At 39.4% G+C, this 15858-nt stretch overlaps 1 protein-coding gene and 1 pseudogene across 2 annotated transcripts in view; one reads left to right on the forward strand and one right to left on the reverse strand.

The window, feature by feature from the left end:
- Positions 1-2406: 2406 nt before the first annotated feature.
- The window catches only part of KCTD20 (potassium channel tetramerization domain containing 20), a 37210-nt gene continuing 23758 nt past the window's right edge, over positions 2407-15858 (forward strand). Inside the window, exon 1 of one of the 2 annotated variants that reach the window (XM_036248442.1) lies at positions 2407-2472. The gene's annotated coding sequence lies outside the window, so the exon portion shown is untranslated. Of the gene's footprint in view, positions 2473-6183; positions 6208-15858 lie in introns of those variants that run through there. The other variant, XM_036248443.1, reaches the window with a different exon arrangement.
- LOC118622175 lies at positions 5860-6021 on the reverse strand (annotated as a pseudogene).

The following is a 15858-nucleotide window of genomic DNA, read 5'->3' on the forward strand; positions in this document are numbered from 1 at the left end:
ATTTTAAGTTTTTTAAAAAACTTTACCATTTATCTTTTAAAAAGCAGGGGCCTTTTGACCTGCAGAGTCTTCCATAGACAGGACTTTGCAAATTGCATGATCATAGTGCAGTTCAATGTGTTCCTCTGTTCTGTTCCCTGTGTTTCCTACAAACTGGTTGCTGCTTCTCAAGTATAGATCAGATTTAGGTTCCATCCCATTAGCTGCATTTTAGGTGGTAGTGTGGCTTTTCCTTCAAGAGGCATATAATGTCTAGTTCTCTTTATGACCTTTGAAAATGTTGATGCACAATGCCTATTATCTACTGATTCACAGGAGATTGCAAACTTGGGATATTCTGTCATTTCTCTTTTACGTAATAGTGGAATACTTTTATGTAGATTCACTTCCCTTTATCTCTTATTTAGTTACCCAAGTAACCAAACTTAACTTTTTAAAGTTCCTTTGGAGGAGAGCTCCTGTCATCATCATCTACGTAGTTTTCTTGGGGTCCTATACCTTTGGACTGTGGCTACTTGTTGGATCTGCATGAGACATTCCCTGTAAGTGAGACTAAGAGGCACAGTGAAGTTGTATGTAAAGCAGATGTATATTAATGAAGATTTAGTAGTAAATTCCAGCCACTAAGAAACAAAATTGTTGATTCTCTGGTTGATTCTGTATTCAAGGTCCAGTCTGTTTCCTGCTGGTGGAAAGCCTTTGTGACTTTCATGAAGAGATTGTTAACAAAGGTGAATCGATGGAAGTGAAGTAAAAAAGATTCTTATGAATCTATTTTGGGTCAGTATGCAGGGTTCTGAAAGTCAGAAATTAAATCATTATTTCCATTTGTATCTGAGCACAATTTGGACTTCAAATGAAAGTGATTCTTCTTTCAAATAGTCTCATTTGATATGTCTGCAGTAATCTAGAGATCATACAACTAAACCATACATTTAGTAAAAAAATTGCAAACGTAGTTACTTTGAGAGTTCAAAAATCTTGGGTTTTTGGTTTGTCTTTATATTTACTACTGTACATATGCTATAGTATGTAGAAAGAATAATTAGTTTCTTATATGATAATTGATAACAGCTATTTAAAAATATTTTCAGCCCTGGCCAGTTTGTCTCAGTGGTTAGAGTGTCGGCCTGCGGTCCAGAGAGACGGGGGTTCGGTTCCCGCTAAGGGCATGTACCTCGGTTGCAGTTTGTCCCCGGCCCTGGTTGGGTCTTACTGGTGGCAACCACTTGATGTGTCCCTTTCACATCGATGTTTCTCTCTCTTTCTCTCTCTCTCCCTCCCACTCTATCTGACAAAATATGTAAAAATGTCCTCGGGTAAGGATAAAAAAAAAAAATTGACTCAGAATTGAAGAAATTATTAACTTATATGGTTTTCAATATTTAAAAAATAGAATAGTTTGCATAAGCACCAAATGTTTTATTTCATTAATATAACTTTTATTTATTTTTATTAATAACCTGACGATATTTTTTCCACTGATTTTCAGATAGAGTCAAATGGAGGGAGGGAGAGAGAGAAATATGGATGTGATCTATTGGTTGCTTCCCACATGACGGAGGCAGGTATTGAACCTGCAATCCAGGTATGTGCCCTTGATGGGACACCAAACCCTTGACCCTTTGATCCAAGGGCCAACGCTCTAACCACGGAGCAAACTAGCCAGGCCGGTATGATAACTTTTAAAAGAACAGAAGTCATTAGAAATCATGACATTAAGAATTGATGCTATTTCTTTCATTTTATATTTTCTAGCATTAGTTTTATAGGGCCATACCTAGATGTTTTTGAATGTTGAAATGTTTTTCTTGTAACACGGTTTTCCAATAATTTGCTTCCAGTTGATTTAAAACTTGTAATTCAACTTTGCTATAGCATGTTAGTTTCATTATACTCAAGGTTTGAGAAAAATGTTTCCCCCCTTCTTTTGGTGAGAATGCACACCCAGGGTAGGGGCTTCCGGGCGGAACGTGCTTAAACAATTCCTTTGTTCTTACTACCTCCTTCCCTCAAACGTAGGGAGGGGTCCGGGCGCCACAGTCTTCTATGAGCAGTAGCTGTCCTGGGGCTGCGTGAGCTCACTTCACAACTCAACTACTGACGTTTCCGTTTTGTATCTTTAGCAATTGAAAGCAGCTACCCGAAGCTCAGAAATCCGTGGCTGTGCCGGCCTGAGAGAGTCCAGCTTCGCGCGGGCGGGGCATGTCGGGTAGGAAGGAGGACACCCCCGCGGGGGCGCCCGGCCACCACCCCAACCCAACTTTCCCGGCGTGCCCCGCGCGCCACGGGGACTCTTAATGTGAAGCGCCCGGTGAGCCAGCCGCGTGGCCGCGCCGGCCAGGGCGGAGGGCGCGCGCCGCTGCGGCACAGCCGGTCCCCGCGGCGGCTTCTCGCGGGCGGTGTGCGCGCGCCTCCCGGCTCCCGGGCGGATTCGGGTCTCGGGCACCGCAGCGGGGCGGGGAGCGGTAGGTAAGTGTTGGCGGGCCTGGTCCCGAGGTCTGCCTTTGTGTCCCGGAGATGTCTCCAGGACGCCGCTTCGGCGGAAGTCCGCCGGGTCCGACCCCCCTCCCCTCGCGGGACCAAAATCCTCGTGAGGAGAAAAGCCCGCAGATGGGTTTCCGGCGCCCGCTTTCGTGTCGAGGGTGAGGTGTGACGATCGGGGAGGGGGTCACCTGATGGAAATCGTAAACTCAGTCGTGGGGACAGGTGAAGTCGAACTTATCTGTTTCCTGCAGGCCTTTGGTGTCCTTATCCCGCCAGAAATGACGAGACCTTCGGGTGTTTGCTGATAAAATATTTGCAGATACGATTTTTTTTTCTCCTTCTGGCAATTAACTGAACTCATTAAGAATTGTGGAGTTGGTCGGCGTCCTCCCAACTCGAGCGGAGCGCGTGCGGCTCGCTCGCCGCCGCTTCCTTCCTGCCGGTCGCCGGGCTCGGCGGCTGTCTGCGGAAGAGCCGGGAGAGCCTTAACCCGGCCTTTTCTTTTAAACAAAACCTTACTTTTTATAGCAGGCAGCGTCTTCGGGGTCACCAGCCCAGCTCTGCGCTCTCCAAAGACCTCTTCTGTTTTGATTCTTTCTGAAAATTCCTGGGCTGAAGCAATTTATTTATAAACAAACCAGCCAGCCAACGAACAGGATAAACCAGGCCGTGTAACCAGTTTGTGAAAAGGCATTTTCCAGGCCCTTTAATTGTGCTTGTGTTAGCTGCTAAGCGACTAGCTGCAGCTGTGACCTGAGCAATTGAGGGTTTTTTGTTTGTTTGTTTGTTTGTTTGTTTGTTGGTACGTGCCCCTAGCGGGAATCGAACCCGGACTCGGGTCCGCAGGCTGATGCTCCAACCGCTGAGCCAACCGGCCAGGGCTTGAGGGGTTTTTTTAATGGTTCTCAAAACAAAGTGTAGTAATATCAGTGGAATTACTGATGAATCCAGCCAGAGTCAAAGAACTTCGCTCTCAACCCTCCCGTCCCCCAAATTCTGGCGCAGTTCTCAAACATAAGTGTGCTCCTTAAAAATGCCAGTACCACTCCCAGAAATCCGAGTCTAGAGATGTGGATTGACCCCTGAGTATGCATTTTAGGCAAACACTGGGTCTGTTGCTCGTCACCCAGGGACCACACTTGGAGAAACACCACCATAGGGCTGGCCTGAGAATTTTTACAACCGCCTGGCTCCCTCATCCCTTTGTTGTTTCTGCCCCTCAACCTGTCATAAGCCAAGAAGCTCTGACTCCAGAAGGAAACTTAAGAAAAGATAGTGCGTTTTCTTGGACTCTGACACCAGGGTAGGAAATGACTTTCATCCATATTTCTAATACTGCCTTTGGTGGCTTTGAGATAGCCGGTGCCTATGAATCTGACCTTTTTCGTTCTGGGGGCTACTTTCAGTATTATCACATCAACAAAGCTTTTATACCGATTCCCCCCCTCAACTAGCTCAGTCTCCTTAGAACCAGGGCAGCCAGTGCCATGTAATTAAGTCCCATGGCCTTGAGCTCTCAGATTTCCTGGTATGTAGCAGTACCAGTAGCACTTATCAGGGCTTTCAGTCCAGTCATCAAATACCCCAGTAATGCCAATTTTATGCAAAGCACTTGAGTGAGCCATTTCAGCAGCAACATTGCAAAGATGGCACAGTTACATTGCTCCCTTGAGGCAGGGCTGGATCACCTCCTCTGCTGCCAAAAGCTTTTTCTGTTTCTTAGTCTCTCTTCAAATAGATTTGTAGGCACGAGGTTAGAGTTTAGCTATGTGTTTCTGACCTTTTCTGTGTTTGGTGTCTGATTTCTCTCATTAATCCATCTTTTTCTATTGGTTCACAAAATGTTATGTCTTTCCTTCTATAGTCCTGGGTTTCCTAATTATCACATCTTCCTCTGCCCCCAAGTCTGAACATGCCTGCCCCTTCTTGGCTAACTGGAGTAGAAAGTTTAGGGAAGTTGTTGGAAAATGAATGATTTTTAGTTGGAATACCCAGAGTCATGGAACTATGAGGCTTAGCGATACAAGGAAACCTATTACAAATTTATCTAGTGCAGTGCTCTAGTCTTTCAGGTAAGGAATCTGACAAAGGAGATGGTAGAGTGAGGACTTCTGGCTTCTAGCCCAGTGTTCTTCTCACTATAAGTCATCTCAAGAAAAATGCTTCAAAAATGGAAAAGGTCCAGAGAAATGAAGTTATAAGGAGATAAAAAAAAAAAATGGAGAGACTTTCACATGACTACAAAAGCTGTATTATTTGGGGAAAATGGAGCTTGAAGGAGAATGTATGTGATCAAGCCATGTAAATCATGAAGAGTGTGAGTACTAAAATAAGGAAGTCTGAAGCTTGAAATAAGTAGTAAAAGGAAAAATAAGAGCAAATAGTTATCTTGTAATCCCAAGAGATCTTATTTTTTTAAAGATTCAGTAAAGGTTAAGATGGGTACAGTGGTGAAATTTTATTATATGTTAGATGTTTGAGCAATGTCCAGAATCTTGAAGTTGTCACATAACTATACTGTTATCCTTACCAGAGTTGTTAGGTATCTCTGTGTGAGACAGAATATAAAACTGATACAACTACTAACATGATTTAGTATATTCTGATGTTCCTGTGGGAAATGAGGTTATTGGAGTAGTATATGCATTTCTGGAATAGTGGAAAGGAAAGAAGTATGGATGAAAGAAGAGAACTTTTTGATATTTATGCTTGGAGTCCCCAAATTAGACATTGTTGGATTGTTCTTGTATATTCATGAAAAGTAGAATTAGAAATATTATAGTAAGGACTTATAGTTCATAGACATTATTATATACTGGATACCATACTAAATACTTTTACGTCTGTTGTCTCATTTCATTATCTTTATCTTATAACTGAGGAATCTAAGACAGAGTTTAAGCTTGCCCAAAGTCATAAACCTAGTAAGTGGTCGGTGTTCAAACTTAAATCTGGCTGACTCCAAAGCTGTTAAGATTTATGCTCAGTAGTGCCCTCGTTATGCAGTTGACCCTTGAACAACATGGGCTTGAACTGTACAGTTTCATGTATATCGAATTTTTTTTTAATGACTGCAGCTCAGTTGACCCTCATAGTTTAAACCTGTGTTATCCAAAGGTCACCTCCACTGTTGAGAATCTGAGTATACCCAGTATGTGAAGGGCTTATGCAGATTTTGGATAGTGTGGGAGGTTGACACCCCTAACCCATATTGTTTAAGGGTCAGCTGTACTTATTGGGTAGTGGTTAAAAATGTTGCTTTAGAGCCAGTCTTTCCTGGGTTCAAATCCTAGTGCCTTCATTTACTAGCTTGGATAAAGTACTCATCAATTTCTATGTCTCTGAAATAGTGCTGGTAATAGTACCTACCTCAGAGGGTTATTAGGATTGAGTTAGTTCATGTAATTTACATGAAGTGCTTACAGCTGTGTCTGAGACAGTGCGAGTTCTCAGGAGATGCTCTATGTTCATTGTATTTTAAACTGATAAGAACAGACACTACACTTGATCTTAGCCAAAAGGCCGAGAAGTAATGTTGTTCATTGTGTTTTAAAATATTATAATTTATTTCAAGATACTGTTTTCTTTTGATCCAGATTGTCCATCCCACTGTTGACATTTTAAGGCTTTATGTTAAGAATAAAGTAAACTACCTCTGTTCTTACTAAAACAGAGAGTGCCTTACTACAAGATTGGAAAGCCTCAAGGTGCAGTGGAAAGGTCTGTGACTGGGGCCAGAGGATTTAGTTTCAGATGTCTCTGTCACTATATTCCTATTTGTTTCATAGAGAAGGTTGTAAGGATCAGATAAGGTAACAAATGTGAACGAAATTTGAATTGTATGCTATACAAATGTAAAATACTGTTGCTAAAATTATAGAGGAAAGTGAAAATAAATTACCAGCCTCACAGTAAGCCAGCAGAGACAGACTCTCAGAGGAGAGGCCTGAGAGTCTGGAACCACTGGTTTAAACCACTTATTTCATATTCTTACTTAAATTTATTTATCTTTTTTGCCCTGGCTGGGTGGCGTAGTTGGTTGGAGCGTCATCTCATACACCAAAAGGTTGTGGGTTTGATTCCCCATTAGGGTGAATGTGGGAGGCAACTGATCAATTTGCCCTCTCACATCGATGTTTCTCTCAGTCTCTCTCTCCCTACCCTCTTCCTCTCTTTCTAAAAATATCAATGAGCATATCCTTGGGCGAGGATTTAAAAAAAAAAAGAAAAAAAATTTACTTAAAATTTTTTTCATATATCTCTACCTAACCAGCGTGGGAGCTTAGGATGAACCCTGAAAGGTTTTGTTCAGTCCTTTGTTCTCCTCCGTGCTGGTGCCGTCACACAGTAGATATTTGGTAAATGTATGCTGACTGTATCTATATGTTGACCAGTTTGCTGATAATCTGAAAAGATTGCCAAAAACTTCTCTATAGTTTTGAGGGATTAAAAAAGAAACCTAGCCGATAAAAAAAAGAAGTACTTGGACATACAAAAAATTCATTGGAAAGCTATCTAGTTTTTAGTTCTAAAACTACAGGTTTGGTTTACAGAAATAACATGTTTTTTATTCGTAAATGTTTGGAATTAAGAGTTAATAGTGGTATCATAATTGTTTTATAACTTCTGCAAGTAGATGTATTCAGAATCCAGTACTTACTCTCTATAAAAAAAAAAAACAGATACCCAGAGATATAAATAGAAGGTTGTTGGTATTGGAATTGAGGTGAGGGATGATGTGGTGGCTAAGTATTAATGCAAGAAAGGAGAAACAAGGAGAGAGTTTAAAAAATAAGGTTTTCAAATATTATTTTTGTAAGCTTGAAACTAGTTTTGAATATATAAATAGTAAGAATAACAGCTAACACTTTGTCAGTGTTTACTGTATGCCAGAGACTGTGCTTTGTAAGAAATGTTTGTAATTTCTAAAAGAGTTCTTCCAAATAGATACTATTATTATTTAATTTACTGGTGAGAACTTTGAGGCTCAAAGAAGTTAGTCATGTACCCAGATTCACACAGCTAAGAAAGTGGTGAAATTAAGAACCAACCTGCCCTGGCCAGTTTGGCTCAGCAATTAGAACGTAGGCCTGCAAACCAATGAGTTGAGGGTTTGATTCTGATCAAGGGCATGTATCTTGGTTGCAGTTCCTCCCCGCCCTGGTCAGGTAGTGCAGGGGGCAACCAGTTGATGTGGTTCTATCACATCGATGTTTCTCTCTCTCTCTCTCTCCCTCTCTCCCTCCCTCCCTCCCTCCCACGTCCCCCTCTCTTCCTCCCCCCCCACCTTTCTCCCTCTCCCTCCACCTTTCTCCCTCTCCCTTCCCCTCCCTCCCCCCACTCCCCTCCTCTCCCACCCTCTCCCTCCCACTCTATCTAATGATAAATGGAAAAATATCCTCGGGTGAGGAATACAAAATAAAAAAAATTAAAAAAAAGAACCAACCTTGGTGATCTGGTCCCAGAGCAGTTGCTGGTAAATATGGGAGGCAGGGTAGTTTATGGTTAAATATAGCTTCTCTTCATTTGAGACTTTATGAGGAAGTAGTAATGCAAATGGAAAAACATTTTATAACATCAGTTCTTTGAAAAGAAAAAGAAACAAGAGAAAGGGGTTGAGGAAGGGGATTAATCTTTATTAGGGACTAATTATACAATTGCTTAGGCTCACTAGGAGAGTATGTAAGGAAGACGTGTAGAAACCTTCACCAGTTTTCAAAAAATACAGTACCATGAGTTCTTTTTCTACACAGAAAGAAGTCTTCTGGATAGCTGCAATATTAATCTAAAAATATAATTGATCTTCTAAGTATAATATAGCCCTGGCCAGTTTGGCTCAGTGGCTAGAGCATTGGCCTACCCACGGACCAAAGAGCCTCGGGTTCAGTTCTGGTCAAGGGGATATACCTTGGTTGTGCTTTGGTCTTTTAATAGTAAACATCAAAATTGCTCTAGTATTAATAGTTTCAATTATATTTGTTAAAATTGCATTGGCATGAGTTACAGCAGTAGTATTTTTAAGTAAAGCAAATTTTTACTGCCATATAAGAAGAGTTAGAACACACAGAGCTTCATTCTGGGTCATAAACTGGGAGTCTGAATGTGTGCAATTGCTGTCTCCATTAAATTTAATGGTCTATGAAACTTATTACAAGAATTCTAAAACTGATAAAGCTGGTGTTACTCATTGCATAAAAAAAGTATAAATGAGTAGTTAAGACATAATTTTAAAGATAAGAAGAAAAAAATTTCCCTGTTGACAACTTAAAATATTTTAGAACTTCTAGATAAATGACATAGAAAAATGATGGGAAGATGTCAAATTACAATTATATATGACATTGGTGCAGAAATAGATGAATCAGTGGAACAGAGTTTAAAAACTAGATCAAGCATAGATATAATATGTTAGTATTTGAGAAAACTGACAACTCAATCAGTGTGGGAAAAAATACTCTTCAGAGTATATTGTTAAAGTAATTAGTTGGTTAACCATTTGAATTTTGTTAGATCTGTACCTCATGCTGAATGGCAAAATAAACTCTATATTGGTTAAAGGTTCAATATTTAAAAAGTAACTGAAAGGGGTTGAGTAAAATTTGGTACAACCACTTAAATGGAGTATTATGTACCACTGAAAACCATGCTAGACTATGATTATTGACATATAACTGTGTTCATTGTATGCTGAGAATACAAAGTATTTACAGCAGAATTTCAAATTGTAAAAATAGAAAATAAAAGAAACATTTATGTATTTATACTTAGGAAAGTCAGGAAGAGGAATTATTGGATTTTTGTCTTTTCAGTATTCTGTCAGAAACAATGAACACGTACCACCCAAGTATAAGATAGTTGTTTTGTTTTTAATTCTACAACAGTTAAAAAAAAAAAAAACTAAAGAAAAGTCAGCTTGGCAGGAGAAGAGAAAGAATATGACATTTTCCTGAGGGAAGAATGGAAAGACACAGGTCAAGTGCAAATGAAAAATTAGGCAACGGAGGCAAAAAATAATTCAGAGAACTCCAAAAGTAGTACAGTGTGTAATTTCACTGAATCAAAAGAGAAAGGTAGCTGAGATCAGGAAAACCATACAATAGTCAGAACATAAAAAATATATTCAAAAGTGGAGGAGGAGCTTGATGAATTTAAAGAGTTAAGTAAATGCTAACTAGTTGTAGAAGGGAGATTCACATACCCAAATGCATCTCATGTCTTTATAAAGCGTTTTTTGCTTTTTTGAGGGCTTTCCTATAAATCCTATTTGCGAAAGGATTGTCTAACTTTATAGTGGTAGATATCATCCCATTTTTATTCTTAAAACACTGAAGCTTAAAGGACGTTTTCTTGGTGACATAGCTAGTTAATAACAAAGCCAAAGCCAGAACCTGCTTTGCTTTAGTCTAGTGCAGCGGTTCTCAGCCCCTTTCACGGGTCGCCTAAGACCATCAGAAAACACATATTTCCGATGGTGATTCATAATAGTAGCAAAATTACAGTTAGGAAGTAGCAACAAAAATAATTTTATGGCCCTGGCCAGTTTGTCTCAGTGATTAGAGCGTCGGTCTGTAGTCCAGAGAGACCCGGGTTCGGTTCCCTCTAAGGGTGTGTTCCTCGGTTGCAGTTTGTCCCCGGCCTTGTTTGGTCTTGTGGGTAGCAGCCACTCAATGTGTCCCTTTCACGTCAGTGTTTCTCTCTCTCTCCCCCTCCCACTCTATCTGAACAAAAAAATGGAAAAATGTCCTTGGGTGAGGATAAAAAATAATAATAATAATAATAATTTTATGGTTGGGGGTCACCACAACATGAGGAACTAGCGGCATTAAGAAGGTTGAGAACCACTGGTCTAGTGGGTGGTTATCATATCTTGTCATCTCACAGACTTTCAGGGAGATGTGAGCAAGTCATGGGAAACATCCAGTGATTCTAGTCAAGCCTGACAAACCTGATATGAATAAATCACTGCTATTACCTAGTATCCACCTGAGAAGGGGTTTTTTTCTCTACCCACCCACAACTTTTAAGGCTCTTAAAGGTGAAATTTTAGAAGTACTGCTGAAAATGAATGACTTTAAATTACCACATTAGAATGAGATCGTATTTCACTTACCAGATTAGCAAAACTAAGGAAGACTGAAACACTGTTAGCAAGAGTTCTGGAGAATGGAGACTCCATACTGCTGGAAGGAGTGTGAATTGGTATATTTATAAAGGATAATCTGGTAGTATATATCAAAACTTAAAAAGTAGTTACCTTTTTCCAAAGCAATTTTACTTCTGATTTATTCCAAGGATATAATAGAGTAGATGCCCAAAGATACATATGCAAAGATTTTACCACAGCTTTGTTGATTTTTAAAGTATTTATATCTTTCTATATTGACTGAATTTTTTCATTGAGCATACATGCTTTTATAAGCAGTAAAACACCAATAATGCTATTTTTATTTGTGGAAAAGTAAAACCATCTATGACAGGATTCTTGCGTTACTACTATAACTCCTACTTGATAAGAACTTCAACAACAATGACCCTGGAAACTACTGTTTTTTTTCTTTCATTTCTGACAAATAATGGAATAACTCCTACAATCAGTAATGGATGAAAGGCAAGATGGTTTTGGGGAAGCAGTGTGATTGGTTGGAAAGAATATGCCCATGGAAGGACCTAAGTTTGGAACCTATCTTTGCCTCTTAGCTAGAATGTGATTGGGTCAAGTTGCTAACCTCTCTAAAGCTTGATTTTTTTTTTTTTTTTCCCAGCAGTAAAGTGAGGATAATTAAAATATCTCTGCTGGAGTTATTTCAGTATCAAATACGATTAGGTTTGTAAAAGATTTTTATAGACTCTGTGGCTCAGAACTAATAACAATAATCAACATTTATTGAATGCCATGTGCCAGGATCATACTAAGCACTTGAAATGTATTACCTCATTTAATCCTTGTATCAACCTGAGTGGTTAAAGGTTATTATCCTCTATTATGAGTAAGTTAAGACACAAAGAGATTTAGGAACCTGCCGAGGGTCACAAATATAAAAGGTAGAGCCATGATGGAAAATTATACTTGGGGAGAAACGTAGCAAGAAATATCTAAGTAGTTATATCTTACCAGTCTGCCAGAGTTCTGAGGAAAACAGCAAGTACTCAGGAAGGGAGGACCCAGTGGAAATAACTTACTTACAAGGATCTTCCTCTTTACACATTCAAACAGCTAAATTATTATGGGTTTGGGGATATAAGGTAGGAAAACGCCAATATTTAGAAATGTTAAGAATAAAGTTTATATGGGCTTAATACTGGAGTGGTCTTACTCAATATTTTTAGACATAATCTGGAAAAAGGAGAACCAGAAAGCTTCAATCAGAAGACAGAATTTCTTCTGAGATTGGAGCATTAAGGTTGCACATGTGAAGGGATTGAACAGAAACACGACAGCCCTGGCTGGTTTGGCTCAGCGGTTGGAGTGTTGGCCTGTGGACTAGAGAGTTCCGGGTTTGGTTCCCGCTAGGGGCACATACCAAAAAAAAAAAAAAAGAAACACGACAGAAAAGCATCAGTGGACTTGGTTTAAAAGATATAGATGTAGATAGATACATGGAGAGCTAGATATACATACATATATATAAACACACATACTCAGAGTACATTTTGAAGATGGCAGCCTCTTAGCTATCAGTCAGTAATATCCTAGAAGGTGATCACGTAGACATTTTAGATTGCATTCTGTCACCTCTGTTGTCTCTCCCTCAACCTTCATGAACCCTCTTAACCTGAAATCCTGGGTGTCACCAGGGAGCATATGTGAAACAAAGCTTAATCCATTCACCTCTAATAGAAAATGTTAGCAGGGTTCTCATTACTATGCTTAATGGAACTAGACCAAAGCCAATAATAGGCAATTAGAGAAGAAATGTAGTTGTTTTCACATAAGAACAGACTGAAAGGACTAGGATATGTGTCTGAAATGAAGGTTTGGCAAAGATGTAATTATTTTTTTAATTTAATTATGCATTATAGATGAAGGGTAGATTGTTCATTTACCGAATTCTGTGGCATTCTACCACATCTTTATCATCCAGTTCTTACAGGGAGGATACATGGCTCTAAAGTAAAACATCATACCCTTATACCATTAACAGTCTGAAAGCATAATGCTTTTGAAATACATCCATATTCACTTTGATTGTCCCCAACCTCATTCCATCTGGATTTTATTTTTATTTATTTATTTATTTTTTAATTTTAATTTTATTTTTGTTATAGATGTTTCTCCTTTTTTACCCCATCCCCTCCCCCGCCCCGTCCCCGGCCTTGTCCTTGTCCATTGGTTACGTATACATGCATATAAGTTCTGTGGTTTATCTCTTCCCTCCCCCCACCACCCCCTCTTCTGAAGGTTGTCAGTCTGTACCCTACTTCCATGTTTCTGGGTCTACCCTATTCCTCAGACTGTTATGTTCATTATATTCCATAAATAAGTGAGATCATGTGGTATTTGTCTTTTTCTGCTTGGCTTGTTTCACTTAGGAGAATACTTTCCAGGTCCCTCCATGTCGTCTCAAAGGATAACAGATCTTTCTTTCTTACAGCTGCATAGTACTCCATTGTGTATATGTACCACAGCTTTTTTATCTATTCGTCTACTGATGGACACTTGGACTGTTTCCAGATCTTAGCTATTGTAAATAGTGCTGCTATGAACATGAGGGTATATATATTCTTTCTGATTGGTGTTTCAGGCTTCTTAGGGTATATTCCTAGAAGTGGGATCACCGGATCAAAAGGCATTTCGATTTTTAATTTTTTGAGGTAACACCATATTGTTTTCCATAGTGGCTGCACCAGTCTGTATTCCCACCAGCAGGGTACTAGAGTCCCCTTTTCTCCACACCCTCGCCAACACTTGTTTAATGATTTGTTGGTGGCGGCCATTCTGACAGGTGTGAGGTGATACCTCATAGTTGTTTTAATTTGCATCTCTCTGATGATTAGTGATGTTGAGCATTTCTTCATATGTCTCTTGGCCATTTGTATGTCCCCATCTGGATTTTTAAAAGCTGAATAGTTTAGTGACAAGCTGTTAAACTTAATGGAACAGTGACCTGTTTAATTATCTTATTTTCTTTAGAAATAATTAGATGAAATTACAAGTAAAAAGAAAATACACTTGTTATCTAGAGACGTTTTGGATTAATACTCAAGATGACAGTGTTCTAGAGAGAATCTACCAGTGTGTCCCCTTTTTAGGTTCAAGGGATATGTGGAGATAATTCCACTATCAAAGATTGTATGTTGCCCTGGCCGGTTTGACTCAGCTGTTAGAGCATTGGCCCGCAGACCAGAGAGTCCTGGGTTCGGTTCCCGCTAAGGGCATGTACGTCGGTTACAGTTTGTCTCTGGCCCTGGTTGGGGTCGTATGGGTGGCAACCACTTGATGTGTCTGTCTCACATGATGTTTCTCTCTCTCTTCCCACCTTTCTCCCTCCAGCTCTATCTGAAGATAAATGTAAAAATGTGAGGATAAAACAAAATTTTTTTTAAAAGATTGTATGTAAATTTTCCAAGATGGAGAGATTAGGATGCTAAATGTTTTGCTGTTCCAGGTCAGCAAAATCAAAACTTAACAAAATGTGGGCCTTCATAGAAGGCCTGTGAAATAAATAGTAAAAACTGTTTGTGTAGCTCTTCAGAGTGTGTAAAATGCTTTTATGTGAGATGTGGAAGTGAAGCTTGAGCTAGCTTGTTGGATGTTAAGTTTCTTTGCTTCACAGATATACAGTGTGTTTCATTAATATATTTCTAACTCCTTGTTTTCCGATGCAGTCTCTCTAGTTACTGTGAGGTGTGCCAAGGATGTCATGATCCTTTGCTTCTTTTAATTGAGCATTACTGTGACTTTTAGGACTGTTGGCCAAAAATAGTTTTGTAGCAGTAGAGAACTATATTGTTGGAAGTTCTTTGCTTATTTCTTTTCTTTTCTTTTTTGTTTGTTTTGGTTTGGTTTTTCCTTAGATCTGTTCTGAGGACCAAGATTCATTTGGGGGATCTTGAACTGTGGTAGGACCTGAAAATATAAATTCAAAGTTGAATGAAATATCCTTCCTGGAAGGGAAGTAAACCCTTAATATTAAGTTGAAACTGGCTGCTCTGGTGTATGTTGAAGAATTTGGTGTCAGACTGTTTACTTTTTAGGTTTCTTTGGTCAAGAGAGTTTTGTTCGGTTATTCTAGGATTATAGAGGAATTCATTCATAGGGGACTTTGGGAAATGTTGGATTAGGTAATTTTTTTTTCTTTATTAATTCTTAGAGAAAAGAGGGGGGGGGAGAGAGAGAGATAGAGAGAGAGAACATCAAAGGGCCGCCTCCTGCATGCTTCCCACTGGGGATCAGGCCCGCAACCTGGGCATGTGCCCTGACCGGGAATCAAACCAGCGACCTCTTGGTGCATGGGTTGATAGTGAACCACACCTGCCGGGCAGATTAGGTGATTCCTTAAAGTGTGTGCTGATAAGCATAAATCCTCAGACAGTTTCTTGAAAAAGGGAGTACTGAAACCAAATCTGTTTGGGAAAACTGCAGACTGGGTCCTGTCTTGGTTTCATAGTACACTCTGATCTTATTCATTGAAAGCTTGTTTGTAATAGTTAAGCAAGGTCAGCTTCAATATTGGTAGATAGAATAGACTCATAGGATATTATATAACAGTTAAAAGGGATAAACTAGATCTTGACCTTCCAACATGGGTGGATCTCAAGAACATTAATTTAGAGAAATATTACAGAAAGTGAGATGCATATAGAATATAGTTTGTTTTTAAAACAATATGCTTTTAACATTATATCTGTGTAATATAAATGCATTTTTATAAAGTTTAAAGGGTTCATATCAAGCAAGTAGTGATAGTCACTTGGAGAAGTGACTGGGATTGGGATGATAATCAAAAGGTCCTTTTTAAGAAAGGAAATCTTCACCCTGGCCAATTTGGCTCAGCGGTATGAGCATCAGCCCATGGACCAAAGAGTACCAGGTTCGATTCTGGCTAAGGGCACGTACCTCGGTTGCGGTTTGTCCTTGGCTCTGGTTGGGGTTGTGCGGGAGGCAACCAATCGATGTGTGTTTCTCACATGGATGTTTCTCTTCCTCCCTCTCTCCCTCCCGCTCAATCTGAAAATAAATGGAAAAATATCCTCGGGTGAGGATTAAAAAAAGAAAGAAAGGAAACCTTCATGTATTATGTGTAATAAAAAGGGAATAAATACAAATAAAATGCTTATTAATACTCAACAAGTTACTTTCTTTTCTCTCATTGGCGATATCTACCCTGCTACTTCCAAATATATCTTTATATGTATATATCTTTATATTTA

Source organism: Molossus molossus, unplaced genomic scaffold (assembly GCF_014108415.1).
Source record: "Molossus molossus isolate mMolMol1 unplaced genomic scaffold, mMolMol1.p scaffold_m16_p_8, whole genome shotgun sequence".
In the NCBI taxonomy this organism is placed as follows: Eukaryota; Metazoa; Chordata; class Mammalia; order Chiroptera; family Molossidae; genus Molossus; species Molossus molossus.